This window comes from Ambystoma mexicanum, chromosome 1q (assembly GCF_040938575.1).
Source record: "Ambystoma mexicanum isolate Mex_15411 chromosome 1q, UKY_AmexF1_1, whole genome shotgun sequence".
In the NCBI taxonomy this organism is placed as follows: Eukaryota; Metazoa; Chordata; class Amphibia; order Caudata; family Ambystomatidae; genus Ambystoma; species Ambystoma mexicanum.
Window position 1 is genome coordinate 1,549,703,336 of NC_090922.1, and position 15,131 is coordinate 1,549,718,466.

The window sequence follows — 15,131 nt, forward strand, 5'->3', positions numbered from 1 at the left end:
GGGGGTGGTGGGAGACATGGGTGGGGGCCTGGTGGAGGCTGCCCCTGCACTGCTGGGGGGTGGGGGTTCAGGGGGACATGAGTTGGGCATGAGTGGGGGCCTGGTGGAGGGTGCCCCTGGTGGCTGGGGGGTGGGGGGAGACATGGGTGGGGGCCTGGTGGAGGCTGCCCCTGGTGGCTGGGGGTGCAGGGGGACATGAGCAGGTGTGCAGGGTAGTCCCCTGTTTTGTGGGCTGCCTGCAGGGGCCGTGGAGGGTGTACAGGGAACACCTGTGAGGACCCACCCAGCCTAATCGCGTGTGATAATTCCCACGCACCCCTGTAATACACGTACCCAGCAAAATGGCGTGTGATAATTCCCATGCACCCCTGTAATTCACGTACCCTGCCAAATCGCGTGTGATAATTCCCGCGTACCCCTGTAATACACGTGCCCTGGCTAATCGCATTTAAGACTTCACGCGTACCCCTGTAATACACGTACCCTGGCCAATCGTGTGTTGAACTTCCCGCATACCCCTGTAATACACATGCCCTGGCTAATCGCATGTAAGACTTCACGCGTACCCCTGTAATACACGTTCCCTGGACAATCGCGTGTTGAACTTCCCGCGTACCCCTGTAATACACGTACCCTGGCTAATCGCGTGTAAAACTTCCCGCATACTCCTGATATGAAGGTTGCCCGCTTTGCGTTCCTTGTTTGGCAGCCCTGTAAACTGGTCCAGGGTTAGCGCAGCCCTTTGCGATGATTTAGCGATTTTGATGGCTTTTCCTTGCGCGAGGGCGTTCTTGGGGGCGTTACTGGCGCTGCTGCAGGCTCGCTGCGATACTCTGCGCCACGGCTGGTTTGGGAGCATGAAATCCATGAATACGCTGTGCGCGGAAATCGGTTTTAGCGCACGTGCCTGGTGCACACAATCGCACGCGGACACTCTGCGCCAGCCGCTTGCGACACTTTTCTGCGAAATTCTATGAATTACCCTGTCAGTCTGTTATTAAAGGGACTCTAGTGCCTTCTACACAGTGTCCTTATGGAGACACTCTATATTAAAGGTATTCTGGTGCCTTCTATGCAGTGTCCTTAGAGAGCCAGTCTGTTAAGTACTCTGGTGCCTTCTACATAGTGTCCTTAGAGAGCCAGTCTGTTATTAAAGGTACTCCGATACTTTTCCTGGAGTGAGTCATTGCCTTTATGGATAAGTGGGCGCAGACCTGGAGATGGCAAATGTTACCTCCAACTTAATTTCTTCTACTTATAAAGCCTCATGAAAGTGCAAAAGTAATTTGAAACAGGACACAGTGCAATGTATTTATCTATTTATTTGTTGGGCACCGGAAACCTGCAGGTATGAGGGCGCAATGACAAACACAAGACAACAAAACAGGACACAACATGAGCTATTAGTTTTGTTTAGATAGGGATTGAAGTTCAAGAAATAGAAATCTTATTCTTTCCAGAAGATTTACAAGGGAGGGAGCATGGGTTTAGTATTCAATGGGCCTTACTGTACAGCACAATTTTGCTCAGAAGTGGTTCAATCATACGGGTTGACAAAATGTTACAAAAAGAAAATGAAACATGTATTCCTGGCAATCTAGGCATGTGACTTCCTGTCCCAAAAGTGCATCTTCCTGGTCCATCCCACCAGCTCCACCTCCAGCATAGTGGCACCTTTCTCTCTCGCTCTCATATATGGCCATCTATGGGATATGCACAGTACCACATTATTTCAGACTATCAGATGCACTCTTCTATGAAATGTCAGACTACCTTGAAATTGCTTCTCTGATTCAAGACATTTCAGACTCTGATGGGCTGTCTTAGAAGGTGCACCTTTAACATGCAACATTCAAGGCCTTGCTATGGAGATCGTAGCAGGTGCATCTCTGACAGGAGGCATTGCAGCCTCTGGTGTGCTGTCTTAGAAGGTGCACCTTTAACATGCGACATTCAAGGCCTTGCTATGGAGATCGTAGCAGGTGCATCTCTGACGTGAGGCATTGCAGCCTCTGGTGTGCTGTCTTAGAAGGTGCACCTTTGACATGCGACATTCAAGGCCTTGCTATGGAGATCGTAGCAGGTGCATTTCTGACAGGAGGCACTGTCAATCCAGAAAACCTAGACAGCCCTGGGTCAAAGGGAATACATGATAATTGGTTGGCCGAGGACCAACCGCCTCATAGAAAGGTATAAAAATATTTGCTCGTTGTCTGATCACAAGTCATTACCCAATTATAAGCTCAACTAGAGTATGACCATTCTAATATAACCAGAATTGCCATATTTGATTTCTCTGTGTTCTCTCTATCCCTCTCTCTCTAACGTTGCTACCTTGCCTCATGTAAAACTGCTTCGCTGAAGAAATAAATGTACTTCAATGAGCAATACTAAGAAACATGGTGAAATGCTACATGAAGGAACCAGACAGGAATGCCCCGATTCCCTCCTTCCCCCATATATCCTTGAAGACAGGGTGCTCGGCATTTAATCAGTGTGTGAATGCCAGCGAGTCTCCTAAAAGAGTAAGCAGTGCATAAAGCAAGCATTTAAAGAAGTTGAATTATGTTATTCTTCACGGCCCCCCTTCCTAAACCCAGTAAACCCAGTCAGGCCCCGGAGAGCGGGATGACCTCCAAAGCGAGAATCGAGACTAAGCCTGGTATGTGCCAGTCTCCTAGGCACAGCTTGCAAGAAACACTGTGTTCCCGCAAACAAAGAACGATGTCTGTATAATTAGAGATTGCAACCTGTTATTAAGTATGGTGGTCGAGAGTGTCATATTTGTCGTGATGGTCAATCACCGTCACTAATTCAAAGGGAAATGAATTGGGGGCGGCATCAAATGTGTCATATTGTGCCATTACTGATTGTAAGGTGCCATTTGGGTATAAATGTAATTGACGTACGATTCTTTTGTGCTTGCCTCCCCCGAGGTCTGCTTAGACACACGTCGTGGGGTGTGAGACCACTTGGCCAATTGGGACTATTTGTATTTTGCAATAAACCCTATATTATGGGAAAGAACCTCGAGTCTGGCATATCTATTCGTGTGTGGTGACTTTGCCTTGTTTCCACATTCGAGGGTCCATCAGGGGCCCCTTCAAGATGGCACCCGAATAGGGACCCTCCCCCACTTGTTCCATCGTGTACATTGCAATATATGAAAGGCGAAAAGAACGGCGAGGACGGGAGCGATCGAGCCGGGATCAAGAGGTGTACAGGGCGCCCTGTGTAAGAGATGAGAGACTCCTTCGCAGATCTGCACACCGCTGATCCCTGATTGACATCCCTGGCCAGCGAACAAGAGGAGCGAAGGTCCCGAAACGTGGCAGAAGCCGAGATACGCAGACACAACGTCATTGGTTGCGTCAGTAGATGGACGAATTGTGTCTTGGAGAAGACAAATTGATTGATCAGGTGAGTCGTGCCCCGACTTATAAGTGATCCTGATATTGGTTGAGAGTTCATTTTGCAAAATCAAACACCCAGGGTAAGTTTGATTAGCCAAGGGGAAGGTTAAAACATGCCTGGGGTATTGTCCACCTTAGCGAGGCTTTTCCGCTGCGGTGAACAATCTTTGAAAACTGGCCAGGAAGCACCCCCGGGAGGAACGCTGGCATATGAGATGTATGTGAAATATGGTATGGGAGCGATAATGTTATGTGAGACTTGGCATAAGCAAACCAGAAAGCAGATAGACCTTCAGTGGCCGAGCCATGGAAGTTTTGAGATGACACGTATAGATAACCTGGAAAAGGTGTTGATAAGTAAGAAAGCACGCCCTGGGGTATTAGACAGCCTGAGGGACTGGAGGAGGGAGGCAATGCTCAGATATAGGAATAGTTAAAAACATGCGCTTAGGCATAAGTCGAGTTGTAGGGTTTCTCGCCAGTATGTATCCTCCGATGGCGTATCAGAGCTGAGAGGTCACTTGTAGGGCTTCTCCCCAGTATGGGTCCTTTGATGGTTTATCAGAGTTGAGGAATCACTGAAGCTTTTCTTGCATTCTGTGCACTTGAAGGGCTTCCCACCAGTATGGATCCTCTGATGGCTTCTAAGAATTGAGGAACGACTGAAGCTTTCCTTGCACTCTTTGCACTTGTAGGGATTATCCCCAGCATGGATCCTCTGATGCTTGTGCAGATGTGGGATGTGTGTGAAATATTTCTTACACTCTGTACACTTGTAGGGTTTCTCGGCCATGTGAAAATAATTCATTAATATTTTATTACAAGCTTAATACCAGAGACCAGTCTCAAAGTGCGGGCCCAGGATTCAAACCTGTGTTGCTCAGCGTTTCCCTGCTTCCAAGACATACATGTTGCTCATGAGCTATCCTCTTATGTGCTTGATTGGACTGGACAAATGAGTGAAGAACAGCCTATAAACTCTACAAGAAAATTCTTTACACTAGGTATGGATCCTTATAGATGTGCCAGGCATTGGGCTCTCCCACAGGGATGGCACTTTCATTAAAGGTTCTGTGGAATGTTTATGTTTATGTTCATTGAATTTATATAGCGCTTTAAGCCAAAGCGCTGGCACTGCCCATCTTTTGTATCACGTCTCCTATTCCTCGCCATATCTCATCGTCTCCTGTTCATTTCCAGACCCTCTGATTCGGTGATGGCTCTACTTTCTGTTGAAAGACACAAAGGGTTCAGATATTATTTCATGTCAATGCACACTCAGAAGGAAGTGCACAGATTTGTTACCAGTAAGTGTCGCTTCTCCTAATCCTTCTCCTAATCCTACTCTTCCACATCACAGGACTTAACATATAAGGTGACCACCGTCCCCTAGGAGACATTCTCAAAAAAATATTTTTTCATTGCATTCCCCTGCCCCGTCACCCGGCATGTAAGGCTAACTCCCATGAAAGACACTGTAAGAAAGCAAAGACAATCATTTCTTGGGGGTAGGAGAGGTGGGAGGCATGGTATCATAAGTATTGACACTGACACAATGGATATAATTTGTAAACCATTATTGAAAATGTTGGGGTTGGAGAAACTCCTATATAACGTTAAGGGTCCCCAGTAGGTTTAAGAGCACAATGGCGTGCATTCAACTTTTCTATTGTTTTTTACACAATACATTTTTTCAAACATACCAGCATAATTGGCAATAGGAAAACACAATCACCAGTTAATTGTGATTCAAATCGTTTTATATTTAGGTGCAGAGTGATGGAACATTTATTCCCATCCTCTTATTTTTTCATTCTTCGAAATAATTTTGCCCAAATGTACTTTCTCTTTTCAGTGCAAAACATGAACAAAGTATTTGGCCCTCATTCCGAGGTTGGTGCTAGTCATGGCGCTATTAGCACCATGACTAGCACCAATACCGGTACCGTGTCCGCCCTCGTTCAATGGGGACTTACCGGTCTAGTCTGACCTTTGAGGGACCGGTAAGTCCCCATTGCAAAAGCCATTCCCCCTTCCCATTTCAACCCCCATAGGGCTGAAATGGAAGGCGCCAATAACGGTACTGCAAATTGCGGTACCGTTATTAGCTCTGAAGTCCCTTTGCGGGTCCCGTCCATAAGGACGGGGCTGCATAGTGACCTCGGAATATGGCACAAAGGGATTACCGGCACCGGTGTCATTACTGGTGCCCGGTATCCCTCTGTGCCCAGGTCGTAATGACCCCCTATGTCATTTAACCTTTCATGTTTCTGCACAGGTTCATATATTCCAAAATGTCATATCTGGTGACGAACATTAATTTCTCAATGTTCCTTAAATCCATTGCGCTCCGAAAACAAACCTACTGGGACACCTTTAGTATTGGGGGTTACCCCTCTAATTAAACTTGGAGAAATTCCTATTCTGCCTTAGAACACCATCAAATGATAAACAAAACAGTCCTAGTGGAGTCTGTCAAATCAAAATGGCCTACACTAAAAAAAACGAATGTCTGCCCTATCTCTTGTACAAAAAGTCTAACGAGGAGAAAATGTATGCAAAAGGAAAGTGTTCAAATGATAATGTGGCTGAACCAGCTATCCTCCCCACGCAAGGCCTCACGAGTTAAGGCGATCCTTGTAGGCAGGATGACACACTCATACTTAGCTTCCAAAACAGTACACAGTTAAAAAACGTGGCACGAGGCCCACGTGGCCTTCCACATTTAAAGTTCCCTTCTCTGACTTTTAAAAGGTTTCATCCAAAATGTTCACAAAGGGCCCCCTCTGCCGAGCTCAGACCTTTCACCACCCAGTTTTCATAGGTCCCCCTCTGCCAGGCTCAGAGCTCTCACGATACAGTTCACACAAAGTTGCAAGGGGGGCTCCCTTCCACAAGCTTAATACATTTCGGGTCTCCCTCAATCAGGCTCGGACCATCTTTCGAATGTTTGTGGCTTTCTTTAGAGACAACAGCAGGATCACTTCGACTCAACATTCACTATTCTTTCACTCTTGCTGTTTGTTTTCCCTTTAGCTTCAAGCAATGCATATGGATTTTCAAATGGGCTACTTCCTTTCAACGGACTACTCCATTACTTAATATCACTGATCTTGCAGCTGTATTTCACTTTAAAGTTACTTCACAGGTCTGCCTTTCTTCACGTCTCATCCACACGCGTGCAGCCTTCACTTGTGATGATATGTTGCTACTTCATTCACTTCATCACACACCGGTTTCTCAGGTCGCTTGCCAACTCATCAGCTGTGTGTGCTTCTTTCTTGTTTTGCATTTTCCAAGTTGCGAGTCAAGGTTAGTACCACAGGCTTGGACTCGCCTCCCCAACTATGCCCTTCACCCAGGAGGGTCGCTGGCGTCCTTGAAACACAATGCAATCTTAACTTGTGGGATCTGGCCTTCTCCATGTGTCTTTTGCGGCCTGTCGGTGGCAATGAGCTCCAGTAAGGAAGCCTTGGGGTTTTTCAGCCCATTGCTCCTGTCTCTGTTGCTCTGCTCCAGCAGGTGTGCCTTTGTCCCTGAAGTTCTGCTTGTTCTCGTGTTCCACCTTGCTCAGACTAGGTCTTTAGGCGTTTCCTTTTATTTGTGTGAGGAGAGCTAATTGGTATCAGGTGCATGCACTTAGGTTACAGTGCCTGAATTTGCCTTACCTGATTAAAGGGACATGCCCAGTACGATGCAAGAGAGTTAGTCTGGTTACTCTCAGTGACCCTCTTCCTTGGCCTAGTGTTTGAGGAAAAAGGAGGGGGTTAGGACTTCAGAAAATCCCCCAAAAAAATAGGATGGGGTAGATAAAAAAAGGGGGGGGGAAATACTGCATCTCACCCCCACTCCCTGAAGATCCCTCACCCAGGTGATCCTCCAGAACTGGTCCACCCCAAGGAACCGGATCCAAAAGCGATGCCCGTGTCCTGGCCACCTGGTTGCCAAATTCCAGAGGACTAGCTGGTGAGATAATATTTGGTTTCTCACAATGCTTTGAAGAGGAAGATTAGATCTGGGAGTAGTGAAAAATATGTTAATCTGGCCATTAACACCACAACCATCATCTTCTTTCCTGTTCTTGACAATGAAGTGTACCCCTGTGTCATACCCGACTCACCATGTCCCCGCTGTCCCCATTGCCCCGGCTGTCCCGCCATAGAATTAGTAATTACTGCCCATTCCAAACAAACCTTCGCCATATTTGTTCTGAATAAGCTTGGCCTCTGCCTTTTGTGCCTGTTCTATACCCTCCATTTCCTTTTACAAAATTGCACAATATGTGGTTGAATTTCCGAGCAACTCTTGGCCTCTATCCCTACTACTTTATCTAGATTGTGCTGGACTTCCTTGGGGAGTCCCTTCTTTTAGCATGTGGTAAAAAATTCACCACATTCTTGTCCCATTCTTCTGCCTTCTCTTCCTTTCACATTTCCTGAATTAACTGGATGTGTGCAGCAGGTTCAGAATCTAATTTAATTGTTTTTGTTCAAATATAATTTATATCCAGCGTATCGGGATACATATATATGCAGGGCACCCCATACTTGTGCCCAGTAATTATTAAAAGCTGTTCCATCATGGGTATTTGTATCCAATTTAACACCTGAATACCCCGCACAAAGCCCTGAGACATCAAGACGCTAGTTGCAATGGATATGGTGTTACAGGATGCAATAGGTAGGCTACAGGTACGTTACATTCGCAGCACAAGGCTGCACAGGTCATAATGGGTAGGTAGCAGGTTACAATAGCAGCTTGCGGCCGAGAAGTCACGATCAGTGGGTTGCAGGTAAATTGCAGAAGCAGCATGGGCAGCTTAAGTCATAGGATCAAAGTTGACAAATCGATGAGACGAACAAACACCCTCCTGCAGGGATGCATGTATGCACAGTTGGGATCACGTGACACCTCCAGCAGGCATAGGGAGTAATGAGCGGTGTCAGGTGCTCTCGTCGTTAAGGAGCGATATAATAGGAGTTCACATTCAGGCAGGTCAAGAAAGCAGTGATTGCTAGGAGAGCCACCCCCAGCATGACTGGGGGTTACAACAACTGTGCGGGTAAATGCACCAAGGTTTGGAGTATAAAGCTTTTTTTTTCTTGTAGCTGCATTGTGGCGGCTCGGAAAGTTTGTGGATAGCATTGCTAGGCTCGGCAGGGGCAGAGGGGGAGCTGTGAAATATAGATTGTTCTCCAGGTGGGTGGGGACGAGCATAAATAGAGAGCTTTTACAATTAGCGGTGGTGCCACGAAAAAAAGGTTAGCCGGGTTGCAACCAAAACAGAGGTGGCCAGGCTAACCTTGCGAGTATATAGAAGCTTTGTGTATGTCTCGAGCAGAGGATCCGGCTTGCCTGGCGGAGACCGGCCGAGATTGGGACTTGCAGCCTTTAGCACAGGTCGGCTCCGCCTGTCGGCAGAATGCTGGCTTCTTAGGTGTAGGGATGATTGCCCAATCACGTTGTCAGATGGAGGAAGCAAGTGCAGGGCCATCTATTATGCTTAAAGACCCCCTGGACACTAAGCTTTTACAGATCTTTATTCAGTTCTTAAGTCCAGCCACCACAAGCCTTTCTGATCACCCCCAACAGTCCACACTACAAGACTAAACATTCTCCCCGGAACCGACGCATTCATGAGCCCAGTTCTATCATGGAACACAACCTTGCAAGCTAGATACATAACTATAGACACCTACATAGGCATTCGGACATGAAGTGCGTTTACCTTCATAACACCATCAAAGATAGTGAAGATACTGATATAGAGAAACATGAATTTATGTCCCTTGCTGGTATTAGAAATGTGGGGGTATTTCAAAGAGTAAGTTAAGCTGGTGAGTATTAAAGTCCGTGTAAGCTGTACGTCCTGTCCTCCTTTCTTCAGACTCCTGTGTTATCTGTACTCTCTGCAGAGAGATGGGAGCATTTTTTGCAAACCAAAATAAGTGACTAGAGCCAGGTAAGTAGGAGTGGCTTGACCCGTGCAAGGCCCGGAACCAACGTCCTCATGCACTCACTGTATTTCATGACTCGAGAACTTCTCTCTGCTGGAACTGACCAGTAAATTCTTGCGAAGTTGGGATTCAACCACAAGTGATGTGATCAAATATCTTTTGAGGTGCTCTCCGGACCATTTAGTTTCTTCATTTTCAACAGCATTAGCGGGGACCCTGGCATCACTGCTTGGCTGCGCCATTTATTTCACCTACACACGCACCTTGTAATGCTTGTTTTGCAAGAACCTTTTAGTAGTTCTACATTCTGAGATCCCCTTTTGGGTGTTTATGTCATGCAAAAGCCCAAGGTACAGGTGGCTTTATTCAGTTGCCTGGAAAGCTTGCACAAACTGAGCATCCCCCGTGCTTATTGCATACTGAGGCCTCACTATCTACTGCAGGGCTCTCTCGAGACCTGGTGGTTTCCCCCTCCGCACCTATCCTTGGATTGTAGGACTCCTGAGGGTACAGGTATAAGGTGTGTGCGCTGTCAACTCGTCTAATTATGGTATCAGGGCATGGGATGCATCTTCTGAGGTAGGTACACAATCAGAGAGCAGGAAGGGATTCCCTCAATACCAATCTGTAAGGAAAGACCTAAGGCAATGAGACCCAACGCAGTACCCATGCCCATTCCCATCCTGACACCTACAATACATGTCCTTACAGCTTGGTCCACCACCACGTCTATATCCACCGTACTACAGATCCCCCACCCATTACCCGCCATTAACTCTCATCGTGGCACCCGTGGGGAGAGGATGACGGAGGTACCAAAGGTGTATTATGTGCAAGGGGGTGAGGTCTGCATAAGTTATTCCATTGCTTACTTTTACTTTGCCAGACATGGTCCAATCACTGTAATGAGAGTAAGGCTTTCCCGGGAAGCTGTTGGAAGGGGGGGCACGTGTATTTTATCTTGTGCCGTGCCCCGTTTAGTTTATCCGCCATCATACATACATTGTTCAAATATAATGCCCTTTGTAGCTTATTGTGAACTACAATTAAGGCACAGTCTCATTTTATAAAATAATTATGCAAGTAAATATGTATTTACAATACTAATATTGTTATTTAATTGCAGTTAACACACATGACTTGTGACACGTGTGGGGAGAGGACACAGGACACACAAGCGACACACCTATCTGGATCTGTTTCATAGATATCTTGCCACCGTTTCAGCTTCACCGTCAGGCTGGACTTAATATCCCTTCAAGTGCCGTGAAGCTTTATCATCACCTGCTCTGTCATCATTGACTTGTTGAGTAGCTTTCACTTGTCAAACCAACATAAGCTTCCACATATACTTTCCTGTTAGGAAGCGCAATTACTACTATATGTCTTTTGCACAATCCTTCCTAAGATTCCCAGTGCACTCCCCTGATAGGAAGACTATTCTCGGCTTCAGCTTCCCAGTACCCTCCTCTGCTAGGAGGCCTATTCTGGGTGTCAGCTTCCCAGTGCACTCCCCTGCTAGGAAGCCTATTCTCAGCTTCAGGTTCCCAGTGCACTCCCCTGCTAGGAAGCTTATTCTCCGTTTCAGCTTCCCAGTACACTCCCCTGCTAGGAGGCCTATTCTGGGTGTCAGCTTCCCAGTGCACTCCCCTGCTAGGAAGCCTATTCTCAGCTTCAGGTTCCCAGTGCACTCCCCTGCTAGGAAGCTTATTCTCCATTTCAGCTTCCCAGTACACTCCCCTGCTAGGAAGCTTATTTTCGGTTTCCGGTTTCTTTTAACACACCTGGCCCCCTTTTCCCAGGTTTATTTTGCATGTATGCTTTGTTATATGTCTCTTGCACAATTATTCTTGGCTCTTGGCAATGCTTGCTTATTTTACTTTTGGCAAGGTTTGCTTTCACGGCTTCTCATTATATTCATTACTTCTCACATTAGCTTCCTCATATTCAATTCAGTTATTCAAAACAATAATGTCTTTTGCACTAAGTCGCCCATCCACTGTGCTCAGGGCCCCTTTTTCACCCAGGCGGACTCACCGGTCTTTGCACGGTCTTCTTTCCACTTTCTGCGGCTTTCCAGAGTATCGTCTCTGCTCACGGTCAGCTCACGCTGGTTCCATCTGGTGCATGGCATCTTCCACTGCTTCCCTGCTTACGATGGAGCTCCGGTAAACTGCAGTCAGTGGTTCTGCACCTGTGAGCGTTCGGGAGCCTCTCCAACGCACCCGGCACCTTTGCTCCGTGCCACACTGCTTCCTCAGCTCCGCCTCAGACTGCCAACGAGCCCATCTCGCTCGCTTCACTGGATCACGCTCTGTGTACCTCCAAGCATCTCGGGAAGGTGCCTTCTTGCCACCACGACTTTTGCCCTGGAACTGTCCTTGGCACTCTTCTCTGGGCTTCTCCCAGTGTCTCTGCCGCTGCTTAGCTGAGCCATTTTTAAAGTTCCTGGCTCAAGGATAATGAGTCCAACAACTAGACCACTCATGTTTCTTCTTCCAGTCCGTCTTCTGTGTTCATGGTGCCCTCCTTGTCTGAGTACCTAGGTGGTGTTCATGTGTACATGAATCGACAAAGGGAGGTTGTAGGAGTCTGGTTTGTTTCTTCTTCGTCCCAGTGCTTGCCGGATGTTCACTGGGAGAGGATTCATGGAAAACATAGGGAAGGGACTGGGAATAACCTACAAGGCTGGGGGACATTGGGTTAATTAGAGGAGGGTAATAGGGGATACCATGTCGCACCCAAGGGTGACTTATCCCCACTCCCAATGTTTGCTCCACCCAGGTGATCCACCCTCGCATATCCACCCCCAGGGTCAGGATCCGAAAGCAACAGTCGTTCCCAGGCACCCTGGGAGGAGGATATATTGGGGAAAGAAGTAAGGACGCCCTCAGATTCCTCACACATATCACTACTGTTTTGTAATGTTCTTAACAGATACTGTTAGATTGTGAATATGCTGAGGCAGTTGTCACGCAACTGGAATAATGTGATGATATTGGTATCCCATATCAACAACTGGAAGGTAATCGGGCTCCCATTTCACCCGTTTATTTCAGGGAACACACACATCAATGATCTAACCATTAGGTGACATCTACATTGTTGGTTAGGCCACCAACTAAACATTTGAATTGCCCTTAGGGACTAACAGCTAACAGTAGGCTTTGAGTTAGGTTCACTTTTACATGTTACCCTTTCTCTTGATTTCTAGTGTGAACACGAGTGTCTTTGTTTCCTTTAACTTAAGACGTCGTCCATTTGGACGTTTCGATCGTTACAGCTACGAAATCCAGGTGAATGACAACTCCTGAACACAGGAGGATATACCCCTTACATATGCCATAATATATTGAGAATCATTTATTGAATTCTGTTTTTGATTTATAGATTTGAATTGAAGATTCTGGAACTATGATGTACAAATGTTGGTCCTGACGAAGGGCATTCACCCGAAACGCATAGAGCTCTGAACTAATTATTGGATGAAATAATAATATTTTGTTTCTGTTTGGATTAAAAATGCTGATGCATTGTACACCTTTGGCAGTGGAAACAATGGCTGACAAATGTTTATTGACACTATTGTTAAAATGTGACTGTTAGCAGTTTAAATGGTGTGCAGGGGGCGTAGGGGTCCTTAAGTTTAGGACTTTGATTTATGTATTAGGCAGCCTAATGTCTGGGCTGCTATATCCCCCACCCACAGCACTACGAATGTATATAACAATAAATACTGGTTTAACATCTTCTACACAATCTCAACACAAGTGTGCACTACTAGAGAACCCAATACGCATGTGCCCCTTGTGTGCGGGCACAGTAACCTCTCTTTGGGTCGATTGGCCATGATTCACTCAGAAAGGAAGTATATTTCCTAACATCGACCTATACCTTCCCATGAGGGAGAATGATCGAGATTGTTGCATACTCCTACCTTGCCATGAGAAAGAGCGCTAAAGATCGTGGCCAAGCGTACCTTCCAATAAGGATCACTAGAGATCAACGCCTTCCAATATATTATACCCTATCCTTACCTCTCTTTCTATCCGCTTCCTCTAACTCCCCCCTGCTTGCCTGTTGTATCTCGCCCCCCTGTTTGCTTGATGTCTGCTTATTTGTATCCCTCGTCTTGCTATCCCCGCCTCCCTCCTCTCCCCCTCCCTTCACTGTATCCTAAGCACTTACTCTATCTGAAATAGTATCTTGTTTTGTCTCCTCCCCCCTCTCTTACTTATTTTTCCTCCTTTCCCCCCCTCCCCCCTCCAGCACTATCTGAAATGTCAGGCCTAGTACGATAGTTACTTGTTTTGTTCTTCTCCTTCTCCCTGCCCCCTCCCCCCCACCTCTTGTTAAATTCCGGCACTACCTCAATCATCGTCAGGCCTTGTAAGGTAGCCGCTTGTCTGTCTCATTCTCCTTCCCACCCCCCCCCATCCCCTCCTTATCAATGTCCTAAACTCTTGCACTATCAGAAATGTCGCTGGGCCGAGTATGATAGCTAATTTGCACATTCTTAATGTATCAAGGACCTATAAGAATGTCACTGTGTTCTGCCTTGTTCCTCCCTGCCTTGAAGCGCTTTGAAACACATTGTGTATAGGCGCTATATAAATTATAGGCGCTATATAAATAAACAATCAACCCATACCTTCCCACGAGATGGAGTGCTAGAGATCATGGCCTACCTGTACCGTCCCACGAGACAGGGTGCTAGAGATCATGGGCTACCCCTACCGTCCCACGAGACAGGGTGCTAGAGATCGTGGCCTACCTGTACCTTCCCACGACATGGGGTGCTAGAAATGGTGGCCTACCTGTACCTTCTGATGAGAATGGGTGCTAGAGATCATAGCCTACCCGTACCGTCCCACGAGACAGGGTGCTAGAGATCGCGGCCTACCTGTACCTTCCCACAAGACAGGGTGCTAGAGATAGTGTCCTACCTGTACCTTCCCACGACATGGGGTGCTAGAGATCGTGGCCTACCCATACCTTCCCATGAGAAGAGGCGCTAGAGATTGTGACCCACCCGTACCTTCCCATGGGTATATAGTAATAGCATCGAATGTCTTACCATCGAATGCCTTACCAAAAAAAAACATTCAATGCATTTTTTTTTGTTCTTATTCTTTCTTAATGGGCGGGCCCAAACCCCCTCTTTTGTAACCTTTAAAAACCCAATACAATTAAAATAAAACACTTTACCCACTGCTTTGGAAATCCCCTGTGAGCCACAAGCTTTGGAAAAGCTGCAAACGTACATGTGTTTCTTTGCTTTGCTACTTTTCTTCCACCTCACACGTGTATCACATTGGACCCTTACACATCTGTTCATCTGACAATGCTCTCTCACTGTGTCATGATGTATATGTGCGTTTTTCTCTTGTTCCTTGTTTATTCTGGTTTCATTTCAGGGTCTTACCTTCTAATCCGGAGAATGGCTTTTAATGTAAACTTATTTATTTTGCTTCATTGTGACGTTGTGGCAGCACTTGTGGTCAAATAAGCTTGAGTTGTGTGCATTTTCCCACCCAAGACCAAGTAGAAGAGAACACATCACACCCGCCCTTGGAAGACGACACTGGCCACCAGTAGAGAAGCCCTCATGGAAGACCTTGCCAACCTCCACCTCACATGGACCAAACATGCGGCTCTCTGCTGGAAGCACTCAACGCCACCATCTTTGCCTCATCGCCCGGGTCACGCCTATGAAACAACGCACCAGCAAACCGAAACCGTTAGCACCCTGGCACATGCA

At 46.7% G+C, this 15,131-nt stretch overlaps 1 long non-coding RNA gene across 1 annotated transcript in view; it reads right to left on the minus strand.

The window, feature by feature from the left end:
- Positions 1 to 1,307: 1,307 nt before the first annotated feature.
- LOC138552040 (uncharacterized) overlaps positions 1,308 to 15,131 on the minus strand; it is a 41,716-nt gene continuing 27,892 nt past the window's right edge. Inside the window, exon 2 of the long non-coding RNA XR_011295741.1 lies at positions 1,308 to 4,642. This is a non-coding gene — a long non-coding RNA (uncharacterized lncRNA). The remainder of the gene's footprint in view (positions 4,643 to 15,131) is intronic.